At 41.2% G+C, this 18350-nt stretch overlaps 1 protein-coding gene across 4 annotated transcripts in view; it reads left to right on the forward strand.

The window, feature by feature from the left end:
* Positions 1 to 18350, forward strand: part of LOC139746239 (macrophage migration inhibitory factor-like) — a 108422-nt gene that overhangs the window by 89251 nt on the left and 821 nt on the right. The window lies entirely within an intron of this gene.

Below are 18350 nucleotides of genomic sequence, written 5' to 3' on the forward strand. Positions count from 1 at the left end.
CTCACCATGAATCATACATACATTAAATAACCTTACCAACCAGTCAACAATACAGTCACCCCTTTTTTTAATAAATTCCACTGCAATACCATCCAAACCTCCTGCTTTGCCGGCTTTCATCCTCTGCAAAGCTTTTACTACCTCTTCTCTATTTACCAAATCATTTTCCCTAACCCTATCACTTTGCACACCACCTCGACCAAGACACCCCACATCTGCCACTCTATCATCAAACACATTCAACAAACCTTCAAAATACTCACTCCATCTCCTTCTCACATCACCACTACTTGTTATCACCTCCCCATTAGCCCCCTTCACTGAAGTTCCCATTTGCTCCCTTGTCTTACGCACTTTATTTACCTCCTTCCAAAACATCTTTTTATTCTCCCTGAAATTTAATGATACTCCCTCACCCCAACTCTTATTTGCCCTCTTTTTCACCTCTTGCACCTTTCTCTTGACCTCCTGCCTCTTTCTTTTATACCTCTCCCACTCATTTGCATTTTTTCCCTGCAAAAATCATTCAAATGCTTCTCTCTTCTCTTTCACTAATAATCTTACTTCTTCATCCCACCACTCACTACCTTTTCTAATCAACCCACCTCCCACGCTTCTCATGCCACAAGCATCTTTTGCGCAAGCCATCACTGCTTCCCTAAATACATCCCATTCCTCCCCCACTCCCCTTACCTCCTTTGTTCTCACCTTTTTCCATTCTGTACTCAGTCTCTCCTGGTACTTCCTCACACAAGTCTCCTTCCCAAGCTCACTTACTCTCACCACTCTCTTCACCCCAACATTCTCTCTTCTTTTCTGAAAACCCCCACAAATCTTCACCTTCGCTTCCACAAGATAATGATCAGACATCCCTCCAGTTGCACCTCTCAGCACATTAACATCCAAAAGTCTCTCTTTCTTGCATCTATCAATTAACACGTAATCCAATAACGCTCTCTGGCCATCTCTCCTACTTACATACGTATACTTATGTATAACTCGCTTTTTAAACCAGGTATTCCCAATCACCAGTCCTTTTTCAGCACATAAATCTACAAGCTCTTCACCATTTCCATTTACAACACTGAACACTCCATGTATACCAATTATTCCCTTAACTGCCACATTACTCACCTTTGCATTCAAATCACCCATCACTATAACCCGGTCTTGTGCATCAAAACCACTAACACACTCATTCAGCTGCTCCCAAAACACTTGCCTCTCATGATCTTTCTTCTCATGCCCAGGTGCATATGCACCAATAATCACCCATCTCTCTCCATCAACTTTCAGTTTTACCCATATCAATCTAGAATTTACTTTCTTACACTCTATCACATACTCCCACAACTCCTGATTCAGGAGTAGTGCTACTCCTTCCCTTGCTCTTGTCCTCTCACTAACCCCTGACTTTACTCCCAAGACATTCCCAAACCACTCTTCCCCGTTACCCTTTAGCTTCGTTTCACTCAGAGCCAAAACATCCAGGTTCCTTTCCTCAAACATACTACCTATCTCTCCTTTTTTCTCATCTTGGTTACATCCACACACATTTAGACACCCCAATCTGAGCCTTCGAGGAGGATGAGCACTCCTCGCGTGACTCCTTCTTCTGTTTCCCCTTTTAGAAGGTTAAAATACAAGGATATTTACATTTTGCATGATGATTCCCGTTGCCCCAACTGTAAGCTGTTATCTGTAACTTTTTCTAAGAAACGAAAAAGGACTATGTGTTTTTTGAAATATGAGGATACATCTGACAAACAATTTTCCAAAATGCTGAAACACTAAGTAAAACTAAAGTGTTGCAAAAATTTTATGGATGTTGTGAAGTTAAATCATTGACTCCATCTTGCCTGGTTGCCATTGGTTTTATAATGAAACAGTGAATTGTCAGTCATCAGCACTTCCAAACTTTCATTATCCTCATATTTAAATGTCTTTAACTTCATACTTTATCTAAAACCATATTATTTTATGGACAGAACACATACCTTTCCTTATTCTTGGGAAAACCTGAAAAGCAAGTTCTGTGTTATTTGGCTTTCACCTTTCACAGAGGGCACATGGGTGTGATCTTCCTCTCTGTCACATTTATGTTAACTGAATTTCATTTTTATGGTTCTGTTGACATAAACAAAGAAGAAATGGCATTGCCATGTATCGAACCAACCCAGCTGTTTAAGAGCCAGTGATTACAGGGTTTTGTTTAGCTTTTCGATGTCTTACATAGTCTATGTCTTCAGCAATATTTCAAGTAATTTTCCATGTGTATCTGCTTTCATCTTCGGGACATATGGACATATTTCATCTAGACCATGAGCCTTAGACAGGTCAAACTTTTCATGGATATTTCACTGCTTTGCAACACAGTCTCCCCATTGCATCTTACTAGTAAAACTTTTTTGAACTTATTCACAGTCTTGGGGTATCCTTACAAGATCCTCTGTAACTCTCTCATACTCTACTAGCCTGGTTAGCTGTTCTTTTGACACTCTTGAATTTATGAAAAAGTTTTGGATCCCCTCCCTTGTCCAAATTCTTCATTTGTCCTTTTTTATACAGCTATACATTTATTTTGGGCATTATTGCATGACAGCTAGAGACTGAGTGTAAACGAATGGGGCCTTTGTTGTCTTTTCCTAGCGCTATCTCGGACACATGAGGGGGGAGGGGGATGGTATTCCATGTGTGGTGAGATGGCGATGGGAATGAATAAAGGCAGACAGTGTGAATTGTGTGCATGGGTATATATGTATGTGTCTGTGTGTGTATATATATGTGTACATTGAGATGTATAGGTATGTATATTTGCGTGTGTGGATGTGTATGTATATACATGTGTATGGGGGTGGGTTGGGCCATTTCTTTCGTCTGTTTCCTTGCGCTACCTCGCAAACGCGGGAGACAGCGACAAAGCAAAATAAATAAATAAATAAATATTTATTTCTTGTGTTAGCTGAAACATCACGGGCAACTGAACTCCTAATTGAGGCCATCTTATTGACTTTTCATATATGTTTACCTTAAACTGAGCTAGGTACCCATTTTATTGACCAACTGCTATGGGTGAATAAATAGCTAGGTTGAATGTGGACCGACTGCTGCAACAGGATTTGAATCTGTGTGCTTGACTCAGAACGACTTGTGCTTTCATGCTGACTGTCTGCAGTGCTGCCTATACTTTTGTTACAGCACATTGCAAATCTCCTTTGCTCTTTGACATATTTCATAGAACCACTCCTTGCTTCTCAACATACCCTCTGTATATTCTCCTTTTGCATCATTTTAACCTTCACAAGACCCTCCACCACAGTTCCTCAATTCCTGGTTTTTGTTACCATGGGAGTTGTTCAGCTCATTACAGTTTCCATGATTATATCCCCTCTTTGAGTCCCATCACATTCCAGCTCTTTTTTTACATACTCATTTACAACTTAAACTGAAGCATTACATGATTGCTCTTTCCAGTTAGTGTATCATATAGGATATTCTCAGTTTCCTTGCTTTTAAGTAATGATATTGTATCAGTCTTTATCTTCCTAGTGGATCCCCTTCTAGGAACTTGTCTTTGTGAAAAACCAAAGTCCCCGTCAATTTCTTCGTAAGTAAATTATCTTATTTTTGCTGTGTTTTAACTTTCTAAAAGGGGAAATAGAAGAAGGAGTCACATGGGGCGTGCTCATCCTCGTCGAAGGCTCAGATTGGGGTGTCTAAATGTGTGTGGATGTAACCAAGATGAGAAAAAAGGAGAGATAGGTAGTAAGTTTGAGGAAAGGAACCTGGATGTTTTGGCTCTGAGTGAAACGAAGCTCAAAGGTAAAAGGGATGAGTGGTTTGACAATGTTTTGGGAGTAAGTCAGGGGTTGGTGAGAGGACAAGAGCAAGGGAAGGAGTAGCACTACTCCTGAAACAGAAGTTGTGGGAGTATATGATGGAGTGTAAGAAAGTAAACTCTACATTGATATTGGTAAAACTGAAGGTGGATGGAGAGAGATGGGTGATTATTGGTGCATATGCACCTGGGCATGAGAAGAGAGATCATGAGAGGCAAGTGTTTTGGGAGCAGCTGAGTGAGTGTGTAAGTAGTTTTGATGCATGAGACTGGGTTATAGTGATGGGTGATTTGAATGCAAAGGTGAGAAATGTGGCAGTTGAGGGAATAATTGGTGTACATGGGGTAATCAGTGTTGTAAATGGAAATGGTGAAGAGCTTGTAGATTTGTGCTCTGAAAAAGGACTGGTGATTGGGAATACCTGGCTTAAAAAGAGAGATATACATAAAGTATATGTATGTAAGTAGGAGAGATGGCCACAGAGTGTTATTGGATTACGTGTTAATTGATAGGCATGTGAAAGAGAGACTTTTGGATGTTAATGTGCTGAGAGTTGCAACTGGAGGGATGTCTGATCATTATCTTGTGGAGGTGAAGTTGAAGATTTGTAGAGGTTTTCAAAAAAGAAGCGAGAATGTTGGGGTGAAGAGAGTGGTGAGAGTAAGTGAGCTAGGGAAGGAGACTTGTGTGAGGAAGTACCAGGAGAGACTGGGGTGAGAGTAAAGGATGTTAGGGGAGTGGGGGAGGAATGGGTTGTATTTAGGGAAGCAGTGATGGCTTGTGCAAAAGATGCTTGTGGCATGAGAAGCGTGGGAGGTGGGCAGATTAGAAAGGGTAGTAAGTGGTGGGATGAAGAAGTAAGATTATTAGTGAAAGAGAAGAGAGAGGCATTTGGATGATTTTTGCAAATGACTGGAAGATGTATAAAAGAAAGAGGCAGGAGGTCAAGAGAAAGGTGCAAGAGGTGAAAAAGAGGGCAAATGAGGGTTGGGGTGAGAGAGTATCATTCAATTTTAGGGAGAATAAGAAGATGTTTTGGAAGGAGGTAAATAAAGTGCATAAGACAAGAGAACAAATGGGAACATCAGTGAAGGGGGCTAATGGGGAGGTAATAACAAGTAGTAGTGATGTGAGGAGATGGATTGATTTTTTTGAAGGTTTGTTGAATGTGTTAGATGATAGAGTGGCAGATATAGGGTGTTTTGGTCAAAGTGGTGTGTGAAGTGAGAGGGTTAGGGAGAATGATTTGGTAAATGGAGAAGAGGTAGTAAAAGCTTTGTTGAAGATGAAAGCCAGCAAGGCAGTGGGTTTGGATGGTATTGCAGTGGAATTTATAAAAAAATGGGGGGACTGTGTTGTTGATTGGTTGGTAAGAATATTTAATGTATGCATGTATGTATGACTCAATAGTGAGGTGACTGAGGATTGGCAGAATGCATGCATAGTGCCATTGTACAAAGGCAAAGGGGATGAAGGTGAGTGCTCAAACTACAGAGGTATAAGTTTGTTGAGTATTCCTGGGAAACTATATGGGAGGGTATTGATTGAGAGGGTGAAAGCATGTACAGAGCATCAGATTGGGGAAGAGCAGTGTGGTTTCAGATGTGGTAGAGAATGTGTGGATCAGGTGTTTGCTGTAAAGAATGTATGTGAGAAACACTTAGAAAAGCAAATGGATTTGTATGTAGCATTTATGGATCTGGAGAAGGCATATGATAGAGTTGATAGAGATGCTCTGTGGAAGGTTTTAAGAATATATGGTGTTGGAGGCAAGTTGTTAGAAGCATTGAAAAGTTTTTATCGAGGATGTAAGGCATGTGTACAAGTAGGAAGAGAGGAAAGTGATTGGTTCTCAGTGAATGTCGGTTTGCGGCAGGGGTGTGTGATGTCTCCATGGTTGTTTAATTTATTTATGGATGGTGTTGTTAGGGAGGTGAATGGAAGAGGTTTAGAGAGAGGGGCAAACATGCAGTCTGTTGTGGATGATAGGTCTTGGGAAGTGAGTCAGTTGTTGTTCGCCGATGATACAGGGCTGGTGGCTGATTTGGGTAAGAAACTGCAGAAGCTGGTGACTTGAGTTTGGTAAAGTGTGTGAAAGAAGAAAGCTGAGAGTAAATGTGAATAAGAGCAAGGTTATTAGGTACAGTAGGTTTGAGGGACAAGTCAATTGGGAGGTAAGTTTGAATGAAGAATAACTGGAGGAAGTGAAGTGTTTTAGATATCTGGGAGTGGATTTGGCAGCGGATGGAACCATGGAAGTGGAAGTGAGTCACAGGGTGGGGGAGGGAGGCGAAAGTTGTGGGATTGTTGAAGATTATGTGGAAGGCGAGAACATTATCTTGGAAAGCAAAGGGTATGATTGAAGGAATAGTGGTTACAACAATGTTATATGGTTGCGAGGCGTGAGCTATAGATAGAGTTATGCAGAGGAGGGTGGATGTGTTGGAAATGAGATGTTTGAGGACAATATGTGGTGTGAGGTGGTTTGGTTGAGTAAGTAATGAAAGGGTAAGAGAGAAGTGTGGTAATAAAAAGATTGTGGTTGAGAGAGCAGAAGAGGATGTTTTGAAATGGTTTAGTCACATAGAGAGAATGAGTGAGGAAAGATTGACCAAAGAGGATATATGTGTCAGAGGTGGAGGGAACGAGAAGTGGGAGACCAAATTGGAGGTGGAAAGATGGAGTGGAAAAGATTTTAAGTGATTGGGGCCTGAAAATGCAGGAGGGTGAAAGGCATGTAAGGAATAGAGTGAATTGGAATGATTTGGTATACCTGGGTCGATGTGCTGGCAGTGGATTGAACCAGGGCATGTGAAGAGTCTGGGGTAACCCATGGAAAGTTTGGTGGGGCCTGGATGTGGAAAGGGAGCTGTGGTTTTGGTGCATTATACATGACAGCTAGAGACAGTGTGAACAAATGTGGCCTTTGTTGTCTTTTCCTAGTGCTACCTCGCGCACATGTGGGGGGAGGGGGTTTTCATTTTCGTGTGTGGCGGGGTGGCGACGGGAATGAATAAAGGGCAGACAGTATGAATTATGTATATGTGTATATATGTATATGTCTGTGTGTGTATATATAGTATACGTTGAGATGTATAGATATATATATATGCTGTGTGTGGACGTGTATGTATATACATGTGTATGTGGGTGGGTTGGGCCATTCTTTCTGCTGTGTCCTTGCGCTACCTCACTAATGGGGAGACAGTGACAAAGTATGATAAATAAATAAAGAAAAATGCAACATGAACTGGAAAGGAAAAAGTTTTTGTAATACACAAAATCCTATAATAGTTATCAATTTGTTGCAACTGAGAAACACATTAAACAAGAGTACAGCACTAAGTCTTACTACCATTAGTTTCTTGTGATACAGTTAACATTAATATAGGTGATGTTTTCTTTATTTTAGCAGATTTTAGTAAAATTGCCATTTATATTTGTGAGTTTTATTATAGATAATTTTATGAGTTTTTCAGTGCTGTTTAGTATAGTTGAAACTAAAATATGGAGTAAGACAATGATCTTAGCTTAGCCTGATAGTAGGGAGAGGTATAAGATCAGGGAAAATGCATTGGTTAAATAGTAGGGAAAAAATGTTTTTGCCATACGCTTATAAAGTGGGCAGGGCTTTAACGTGGAGGAAAATTGTGGGGTACAAACAGTGAAATAAGGTATAGCTTGGATCCTAACAAAACCTGACTTAGGGTACATATACCTAGTCTAGACCGTGCAGCCAAATGCAAGCCATGTTCACGAAACCTAGGCTGTGTCTGCCTAACCTCATAAGACAATGATTTTAATAATTCATTCCAAATCATCCTCCCACGTGATCCAGTTGAACTGAATAACTGTAAGAGGTTTCTTAGTATCATTAGTCATTAATTAGTGAAATTAAACAAGTAGTACCCAAATCTTTGCTTCGGTAATGGGGGTTGGCTATGATCACAGTGGATATCGAGTCAGTGAATTGAAATAATGAAATCACAGCGTATGTTATCCTTGAATAGGCTGCAGTCTCTGAAATCTTTCATTTATTTATTATTTTTATTTTACTTTGTCGCTGTCTCCCGCGTTAGCGAGGTAGCGCAAGGAAACAGATGAAAGAATGGCCCAACCCACCCACATACACATGTATGTACATACATGTCCACACACCCAAATATACATACCTATACATCTCAACATATACATATATTTACACACACAGACATATACATATATACACATGTACGTAATTCATACTGTCTTTATTCATTCCCATCACCACCCTGCCACACAAGAAATAATAACCCCCTCCCCCCGCATGTGCATGAGGTAGTGCTGGGAAAAGACAACAAAGGCCACATTCGTTCACACTCAGTCTCTAGCTGTCATGTATAATGCACCGAAATCACAGCTTCCTTTCCACAACTAGGCCCCACAGAACTTTCCATGGTTTACCCCAGACGATTCACATGCCTGGGTTCAATCCATTGACAGCATTTCGAAGTCTTTCATTTATTTATTTATTTATTTTGCTTTGTCGCTGTCTCCCACGTTAGCGAGGTAGCGCAAGGAAACAGACGAAAGAATGGCCCAACCCACCCACATACACATGTATATAAATACATGTCCACACACGCACAATATACATACCTATACATCTGAATATACACATATATATACACACACAGACATATACATAAATACACATGTACATAATTCATACTGTGTGCCTTTATTTGTTCCCATCGCCACCTCGCCACACATGGAATAACAACCCCCTCCCCCCTCATGTGTGCGAGGTAGCATTAGGAAAAACACCAAAGGCCCCATTTGTTCACACTCAGTCTCTAGCTGTCATGTAATAATGCACCGAAACCACAGCTCCCTTTCCACATCCAGGCCCCACACACTTTGCATGGTTTACCCCAGACGCTTCACATGCCCTGGTTCAGTCCACTGACAGCACGTCAACCCCGGTATACCACATCGTTCCAATTCACTCTGTTCCTTGCACGCCTTTCACCCTCCTGCATGTTCAGGCCCCGATCACTCAAAATCTTTTTTAATCCATCTTTCCTCCTCCAATTTGGTCTCCCACTTCTCCTTGTTCCCTCCACCTCCGACACATATATCCTCTTGGTCAATCTTTCCCCACTCATTCTCTCCATGTGACCAAACCATTTCAAAACACCCTCTTCTGCTCTCTCAACCACACTCTTTTTATTTCCACACATCTCTCTCACCCTTACATTACTTACTCGATCAAACCACCTCACACCACATATTGTCCTCAAACATCTCATTTCCAGCACATCCACCCTCCTGCGCACAAATCTATCCATAGCCCACGCCTCGCAACCATACAACATTGTTGGAACCACTATTCCTTTAAACACACCCATTTTTGCTTTCCGAGATAATGTTCTCGACTTCCAAACATTCTTCAAGGCTCCCAGAATTTTCGCCCCCTCCCCCACCCTATGATTCACTTCCGCTTCCATGGTTCCATCCGCTGCCAGATCCACTCCCAGATATCTAAAACACTTCACTTCCTCCAGCTTTTCTCCATTCAAACTTACCTCCCAATTGACTTGACCCTCAACCCTACTGTACGTAATAACCTTGCTCTTATTCACATTTACTCTTAACTTTCTTCTTTCACACACTTTACCAAACTCAGTCACCAGCTTCTGCAGTTTCTTACATGAATCAGCCACAAGCGCTGTATCATCAGCGAACAACAACTGACTCACTTCCCAAACTCTCTCATCCACAACAGACTGCATATTTGCCCCTCTTTCCAAAACTCTTGCATTCACCTCCCTAACAACCCCATCTATAAACAAATTAAACAACCATGGAGACATCACACACCCCTGCCGCAAACCTACATTCACTGAGAACCAATCACTTTCCTCTCTTCCTACACGTACACATGCCTTACATCCTCTATAAAAACTTTTCACTGCTTCTAACAACTTGCCTCCCACACCATATATTCTTAAAACCTTCCACAGAGCATCTCTATCAACTCTATCATATGCCTTCTCCAGATCCATAAATGCTACATACAAATCCATTTGTTTTTCTAAGTATTTCTCGCATACATTCTTCAAAGCAAACACCTGATCCACACATCCTCTACCACTTCTGAAACCACGCTGCTCTTCCCCAATCTGATGCTCTGTACATGCCTTCACCCTCTCAATCAATACCCTCCCATATAATTTACCAGGAATACTCAACAAACTTATACCTCTGTAATTTGAGCCCTCACTCTTATCCCCTTTGCCTTTGTACAATGGCACTATGCAAGCATTCCGCCAGTCCTCAGGCACCTCACCATGAATCATACATACATTAAATAACCTTACCAACCAGTCAACAATACAGTCACCCCTTTTTTTAATAAATTCCACTGCAATACCATCCAAACCTGCTGCTTTGCCGGCTTTCATCCTCTGCAAAGCTTTTACTACCTCTTCTCTATTTACCAAATCATTTTCCCTAACCCTATCACTTTGCACACCACCTCGACCAAGACACCCCACATCTGCCACTCTATCATCAAACACATTCAACAAACCTTCAAAATACTCACTCCATCTCCTTCTCACATCACCACTACTTGTTATCACCTCCCCATTAGCCCCCTTCACTGAAGTTCCCATTTGCTCCCTTGTCTTACGCACTTTATTTACCTCCTTCCAAAACATCTTTTTATTCTCCCTGAAATTTAATGATACTCCCTCACCCCAACTCTTATTTGCCCTCTTTTTCACCTCTTGCACCTTTCTCTTGACCTCCTGCCTCTTTCTTTTATACCTCTCCCACTCATTTGCATTTTTTCCCTGCAAAAACATTCAAATGCTTCTCTCTTCTCTTTCACTAATAATCTTACTTCTTCATCCCACCACTCACTACCTTTTCTAATCAACCCACCTCCCACGCTTCTCATGCCACAAGCATCTTTTGCGCAAGCCATCACTGCTTCCCTAAATACATCCCATTCCTCCCCCACTCCCCTTACCTCCTTTGTTCTCACCTTTTTCCATTCTGTACTCAGTCTCTCCTGGTACTTCCTCACACAAGTCTCCTTCCCAAGCTCACTTACTCTCACCACTCTCTTCACCCCAACATTCTCTCTTCTTTTCTGAAAACCCCCACAAATCTTCACCTTCGCTTCCACAAGATAATGATCAGACATCCCTCCAGTTGCACCTCTCAGCACATTAACATCCAAAAGTCTCTCTTTCGTGCATCTATCAATTAACACGTAATCCAATAACGCTCTCTGGCCATCTCTCCTACTTACATACGTATACTTATGTATATCTCGCTTTTTAAACCAGGTATTCCCAATCACCAGTCCTTTTTCAGCACATAAATCTACAAGCTCTTCACCATTTCCATTTACAACACTGAACACTCCATGTATACCAATTATTCCCTTAACTGCCACATTACTCACCTTTGCATTCAAATCACCCATCACTATAACCCGGTCTTGTGCATCAAAACCACTAACACACTCATTCAGCTGCTCCCAAAACACTTGCCTCTCATGATCTTTCTTCTCATGCCCAGGTGCATATGCACCAATAATCACCCATCTCTCTCCATCAACTTTCAGTTTTACCCATATCAATCTAGAATTTACTTTCTTACACTCTATCACATACTCCCACAACTCCTGATTCAGGAGTAGTGCTACTCCCTTGCTCTTGTCCTCTCACTAACCCCTGACTTTACTCCCAAGACATTCCCAAACCACTCTTCCCCGTTACCCTTTAGCTTCGTTTCACTCAGAGCCAAAACATCCAGGTTCCTTTCCTCAAACATACTACCTATCTCTCCTTTTTTCTCATCTTGGTTACATCCACACACATTTAGACACCCCAATCTGAGCCTTCGAGGAGGATGAGCACTCCTCGCGTGACTCCTTCTTCTGTTTCCCCTTTTAGAAGGTTAAAATACAAGGATATTTACATTTTGCATGATGATTCCCGTTGCCCCAACTTTAAGCTGTTATCTGTAACTTTTTCTAAGAAACGAAAAAGGACTATGTGTTTTTTTGAAATATGAGGATACATTTGACAAACAATTTTCCAAAATGCTGAAACACTAAGTAAAACTAAAGTGTTGCAAAAATTTTATGGATGTTGTGAAGTTAAATCATTGACTCCATCTTGCCTGGTTGCCATTGGTTTTATAATGAAACAGTGAATTGTCAGTCATCAGCACTTCCAAACTTTCATTATCCTCATATTTAAATGTCTTTAACTTCATACTTTATCTAAAACCATATTATTTTATGGACAGAACACATACCTTTCCTTATTCTTGGGAAAACCTGAAAAGCAAGTTCTGTGTTATTTGGCTTTCACCTTTCACAGAGGGCACATGGGTGTGATCTTCCTCTCACTGTCACATTTATGTTAACTGAATTTCATTTTTATGGTTCTGTTGACATAAACAAAGAAGAAATGGCATTGCCATGTATCGAACCAACCCAGCTGTTTAAGAGCCAGTGATTACAGGGTTTTGTTTAGCTTTTCGATGTCTTACATAGTCTATGTCTTCAGCAATATTTCAAGTAATTTTCCATGTGTATCTGCTTTCATCTTCGGGACATATGGACATATTTCATCTAGACCATGAGCCTTAGACAGGTCAAACTTTTCATGGATATTTCACTGCTTTGCAACACATTCTCCCCATTGCATCTTACTAGTAAAACTTTTTTGAACTTATTCACAGTCTTGGGATATCCTTACAAGATCCTCTGTAACTCTCTCATACTCTACTAGCCTGATTAGCTGTTCTTTTGACACTCTTGAATTTATGAAAAAGTTTTGGATCCCCTCCCTTGTCCAAATTCTTCATTTGTCCTTTTTTATACAGCTATACATTTATTTTGGGCATTATTGCATGACAGCTAGAGACTGAGTGTAAACGAATGGGGCCTTTGTTGTCTTTTCCTAGCGCTATCTCGGACACATGAGGGGGGAGGGGGATGGTATTCCATGTGTGGTGAGATGGCGATGGGAATGAATAAAGGCAGACAGTGTGAATTGTGTGCATGGGTATATATGTATGTGTCTGTGTGTGTATATATATGTGTACATTGAGATGTATAGGTATGTATATTTGCGTGTGTGGACGTGTATGTATATACATGTGTATGGGGGTGGGTTGGGCCATTTCTTTCGTCTGTTTCCTTGCGCTACCTCGCAAACGCGGGAGACAGCGACAAAGCAAAATAAATAAATAAATAAATATTTATTTCTTGTGTTAGCTGAAACATCACGGGCAACTGAACTCCTAATTGAGGCCATCTTATTGACTTTTCATATATGTTTACCTTAAACTGAGCTAGGTACCCATTTTATTGACCAACTGCTATGGGTGAATAAATAGCTAGGTTGAATGTGGACCGACTGCTGCAACAGGATTTGAATCTGTGTGCTTGACTCAGAACGACTTGTGCTTTCATGCTGACTGTCTGCAGTGCTGCCTATACTTTTGTTACAGCACATTGCAAATCTCCTTTGCTCTTTGACATATTTCATAGAACCACTCCTTGCTTCTCAACATACCCTCTGTATATTCTCCTTTTGCATCATTTTAACCTTCACAAGACCCTCCACCACAGTTCCTCAATTCCTGGTTTTTGTTACCATGGGAGTTGTTCAGCTCATTACAGTTTCCATGATTATATCCCCTCTTTGAGTCCCATCACATTCCAGCTCTTTTTTTACATACTCATTTACAACTTAAACTGAAGCATTACATGATTGCTCTTTCCAGTTAGTGTATCATATAGGATATTCTCAGTTTCCTTGCTTTTAAGTAATGATATTGTATCAGTCTTTATCTTCCTAGTGGATCCCCTTCTAGGAACTTGTCTTTGTGAAAAACCAAAGTCCCCTGTCAATTTCTTCGTAAGTAAATTATCTTATTTTTGCTGTGTTTTAACTTTCTTAAAGGGGAAATAGAAGAAGGAGTCACATGGGGCGTGCTCATCCTCGTCGAAGGCTCAGATTGGGGTGTCTAAATGTGTGTGGATGTAACCAAGATGAGAAAAAAGGAGAGATAGGTAGTAAGTTTGAGGAAAGGAACCTGGATGTTTTGGCTCTGAGTGAAACGAAGCTCAAAGGTAAAAGGGATGAGTGGTTTGACAATGTTTTGGGAGTAAGTCAGGGGTTGGTGAGAGGACAAGAGCAAGGGAAGGAGTAGCACTACTCCTGAAACAGAAGTTGTGGGAGTATATGATGGAGTGTAAGAAAGTAAACTCTACATTGATATTGGTAAAACTGAAGGTGGATGGAGAGAGATGGGTGATTATTGGTGCATATGCACCTGGGCATGAGAAGAGAGATCATGAGAGGCAAGTGTTTTGGGAGCAGCTGAGTGAGTGTGTAAGTAGTTTTGATGCATGAGACTGGGTTATAGTGATGGGTGATTTGAATGCAAAGGTGAGAAATGTGGCAGTTGAGGGAATAATTGGTGTACATGGGGTAATCAGTGTTGTAAATGGAAATGGTGAAGAGCTTGTAGATTTGTGCTCTGAAAAAGGACTGGTGATTGGGAATACCTGGCTTAAAAAGAGAGATATACATAAAGTATATGTATGTAAGTAGGAGAGATGGCCACAGAGTGTTATTGGATTACGTGTTAATTGATAGGCATGTGAAAGAGAGACTTTTGGATGTTAATGTGCTGAGAGTTGCAACTGGAGGGATGTCTGATCATTATCTTGTGGAGGTGAAGTTGAAGATTTGTAGAGGTTTTCAGAAAAGAAGTGAGAATGTTGGGGTGAAGAGAGTGGTGAGAGTAAGTGAGCTAGGGAAGGAGACTTGTGTGAGGAAGTACCAGGAGAGACTGGGGTGAGAGTAAAGGATGTTAGGGGAGTGGGGGAGGAATGGGTTGTATTTAGGGAAGCAGTGATGGCTTGTGCAAAAGATGCTTGTGGCATGAGAAGCGTGGGAGGTGGGCAGATTAGAAAGGGTAGTAAGTGGTGGGATGAAGAAGTAAGATTATTAGTGAAAGAGAAGAGAGAGGCATTTGGATGATTTTTGCAAATGACTGGAAGATGTATAAAAGAAAGAGGCAGGAGGTCAAGAGAAAGGTGCAAGAGGTGAAAAAGAGGGCAAATGAGGGTTGGGGTGAGAGAGTATCATTCAATTTTAGGGAGAATAAGAAGATGTTTTGGAAGGAGGTAAATAAAGTGCATAAGACAAGAGAACAAATGGGAACATCAGTGAAGGGGGCTAATGGGGAGGTAATAACAAGTAGTAGTGATGTGAGGAGATGGATTGATTTTTTTGAAGGTTTGTTGAATGTGTTAGATGATAGAGTGGCAGATATAGGGTGTTTTGGTCAAAGTGGTGTGTGAAGTGAGAGGGTTAGGGAGAATGATTTGGTAAATGGAGAAGAGGTAGTAAAAGCTTTGTTGAAGATGAAAGCCAGCAAGGCAGTGGGTTTGGATGGTATTGCAGTGGAATTTATAAAAAAATGGGGGGACTGTGTTGTTGATTGGTTGGTAAGAATATTTAATGTATGCATGTATGTATGACTCAATAGTGAGGTGACTGAGGATTGGCAGAATGCATGCATAGTGCCATTGTACAAAGGCAAAGGGGATGAAGGTGAGTGCTCAAACTACAGAGGTATAAGTTTGTTGAGTATTCCTGGGAAACTATATGGGAGGGTATTGATTGAGAGGGTGAAAGCATGTACAGAGCATCAGATTGGGGAAGAGCAGTGTGGTTTCAGATGTGGTAGAGAATGTGTGGATCAGGTGTTTGCTGTAAAGAATGTATGTGAGAAACACTTAGAAAAGCAAATGGATTTGTATGTAGCATTTATGGATCTGGAGAAGGCATATGATAGAGTTGATAGAGATGCTCTGTGGAAGGTTTTAAGAATATATGGTGTTGGAGGCAAGTTGTTAGAAGCATTGAAAAGTTTTTATCGAGGATGTAAGGCATGTGTACAAGTAGGAAGAGAGGAAAGTGATTGGTTCTCAGTGAATGTCGGTTTGCGGCAGGGGTGTGTGATGTCTCCATGGTTGTTTAATTTATTTATGGATGGTGTTGTTAGGGAGGTGAATGGAAGAGGTTTAGAGAGAGGGGCAAACATGCAGTCTGTTGTGGATGATAGGTCTTGGGAAGTGAGTCAGTTGTTGTTCGCCGATGATACAGGGCTGGTGGCTGATTTGGGTAAGAAACTGCAGAAGCTGGTGACTTGAGTTTGGTAAAGTGTGTGAAAGAAGAAAGCTGAGAGTAAATGTGAATAAGAGCAAGGTTATTAGGTACAGTAGGTTTGAGGGACAAGTCAATTGGGAGGTAAGTTTGAATGAAGAATAACTGGAGGAGGTACAGTAGGTTTGAGGGACAAGTCAATTGGGAGGTAAGTTTGAATGAAGAATAACTGGAGGAAGTGAAGTGTTTTAGATATCTGGGAGTGGATTTGGCAGCGGATGGAACCATGGAAGTGGAAGTGAGTCACAGGGTGGGGGAGGGAGGCGAAAGTTGTGGGATTGTTGAAGATTATGTGGAAGGCGAGAACATTATCTTGGAAAGCAAAGGGCATGATTGAAGGAATAGTGGTTACAACAATGTTATATGGTTGCGAGGCGTGAGCTATAGATAGAGTTATGCAGAGGAGGGTGGATGTGTTGGAAATGAGATGTTTGAGGACAATATGTGGTGTGAGGTGGTTTGATTGAGTAAGTAATGAAAGGGTAAGAGAGAAGTGTGGTAATAAAAAGATTGTGGTTGAGAGAGCAGAAGAGGATGTTTTGAAATGGTTTAGTCACATAGAGAGAATGAGTGAGGAAAGATTGACAAAGAGGATATATGTGTCAGAGGTGGAGGGAACGAGAAGTGGGAGACCAAATTGGAGGTGGAAGGATGGAGTGGAAAAGATTTTAAGCAATTGGGGCCTGAACATGTAGGAGGGCGAAAGGCGTGCAAGGAAGAGAGTGAACTGGAACGATGTGGTACACCGGGGTCGACGTGCTGTCAATGGATTGAACCAGGCATGTGAAGCGTCTGGGGTGAACCATGGAAAGTTTTCTGGGGCCTGGATGTGGAAAGGGAGCTGTGGTTTTGGTGCATTATACATGACAGCTAGAGACTGAGTGTGAACAAATGTGGCTTTTGTTGTCTTTTTCTAGCACTACCTCGTGCATATGCGGGGGAGGGGGGTTGTCATATCGTGTGGCGGGGTGGTGACGGGAATGAATGAAGGCAGCAAGTATGAATTATGTACATGTGTATATATTTATATGTCCGTGTATGTATATGTATGTATACGTTGAAATGTATAGGTATATATATGTACGTGTGTGGACGTGTATGTATATGCAGGTGTATGTGAGTGGGTTGGGGCATTCTTTCGTCTGTTTCCTTGCGCTACCTCGCTACTCTATCATCCTAGTGGATACACTTCTAGAAACTTGTGTATGTGAAAAACCAAAGTCCCTGTCAGTTTCTTCGTTAGTAAATTCTCCTATTATTTTTACTGTACCATCTGAGAAATGTTGGTTTTACTGATTCATATATCATACTGATTTTTCCTTCATTGTATATTTATTCTAATTTTAGAAAATTCTGTGGAAGATTATATATAACACACTGTTGTGCCCTTTTTTCCCATGGTTATCCTTCCTATTATATATTGTTTCAACTGGGCACCTTCCTGTATTTCCTGAAATTTAAGGCTGTGTCTTGTTAAGCCAGTTGTCTTTCTTCTGTCTTCTCTTTCTCTTCTTGTACCATGTATTTCTCTGGACATGAGAGGTGAGCATATCTTTAATAAATTCTGTCTTCACAACTCCATCAAAATCTGGTGTATTTTCCATAATACCATTCTTTAATTCTGGCATTTTACTGTTTTCAAATAATTCATCTGCATTTGTATACAACATTTTGTTTGCATTTCCATCACTAACATTCCTGAGCTCTCTGTAGCATTAGTGGGGTTGGTTCCATCCTCTTTTTTTGTACCTGTGCCTTATAGTGGAAAAAGGTGATTTTGCTATTTAACCTATTAAAGTTAAACAAGCAGAAGGAAGCGAGGGGAGATGTATGTGAGCGTTGTATTGATTGAGGAATATTATGAAATTTGCCAAGGTCTGTGTGTATAGAAATATTGCAGTAGTCATTGTTGTACAGTGGGATAAAGTAAGGTTTTGTCGAACATAAATGTTATTGTTTTTCTCCGTTTGGGCTCACCTCCCAATTGGCTTGACCCTCAGCCCTGCTGTGCCTGGTGACCTTGCTCTTGTTCACGTTTGCTCTTGGCTTTCTTCTTTCACACACTTTGCCAAGCTCAGTCACCGGCTTCTGCGGTTTCTCACGTGAATCGGCCACCAGCGCTGTGTCATCGGCGAGCAGCGGCTGACTCGCTTCCCGGGCTCTCTCGTCCCCAACAGACTTCGTGCTTGCCCCTCTTTCCAGAGCTCTTGCATTTGCCTCCCTAGCAGCCCCATCCATGGACGGATTGGGCAGCCGT

The sequence above is a fragment of the Panulirus ornatus genome, chromosome 64 (assembly GCF_036320965.1).
Source record: "Panulirus ornatus isolate Po-2019 chromosome 64, ASM3632096v1, whole genome shotgun sequence".
Lineage (NCBI taxonomy): Eukaryota > Metazoa > Arthropoda > Malacostraca > Decapoda > Palinuridae > Panulirus > Panulirus ornatus.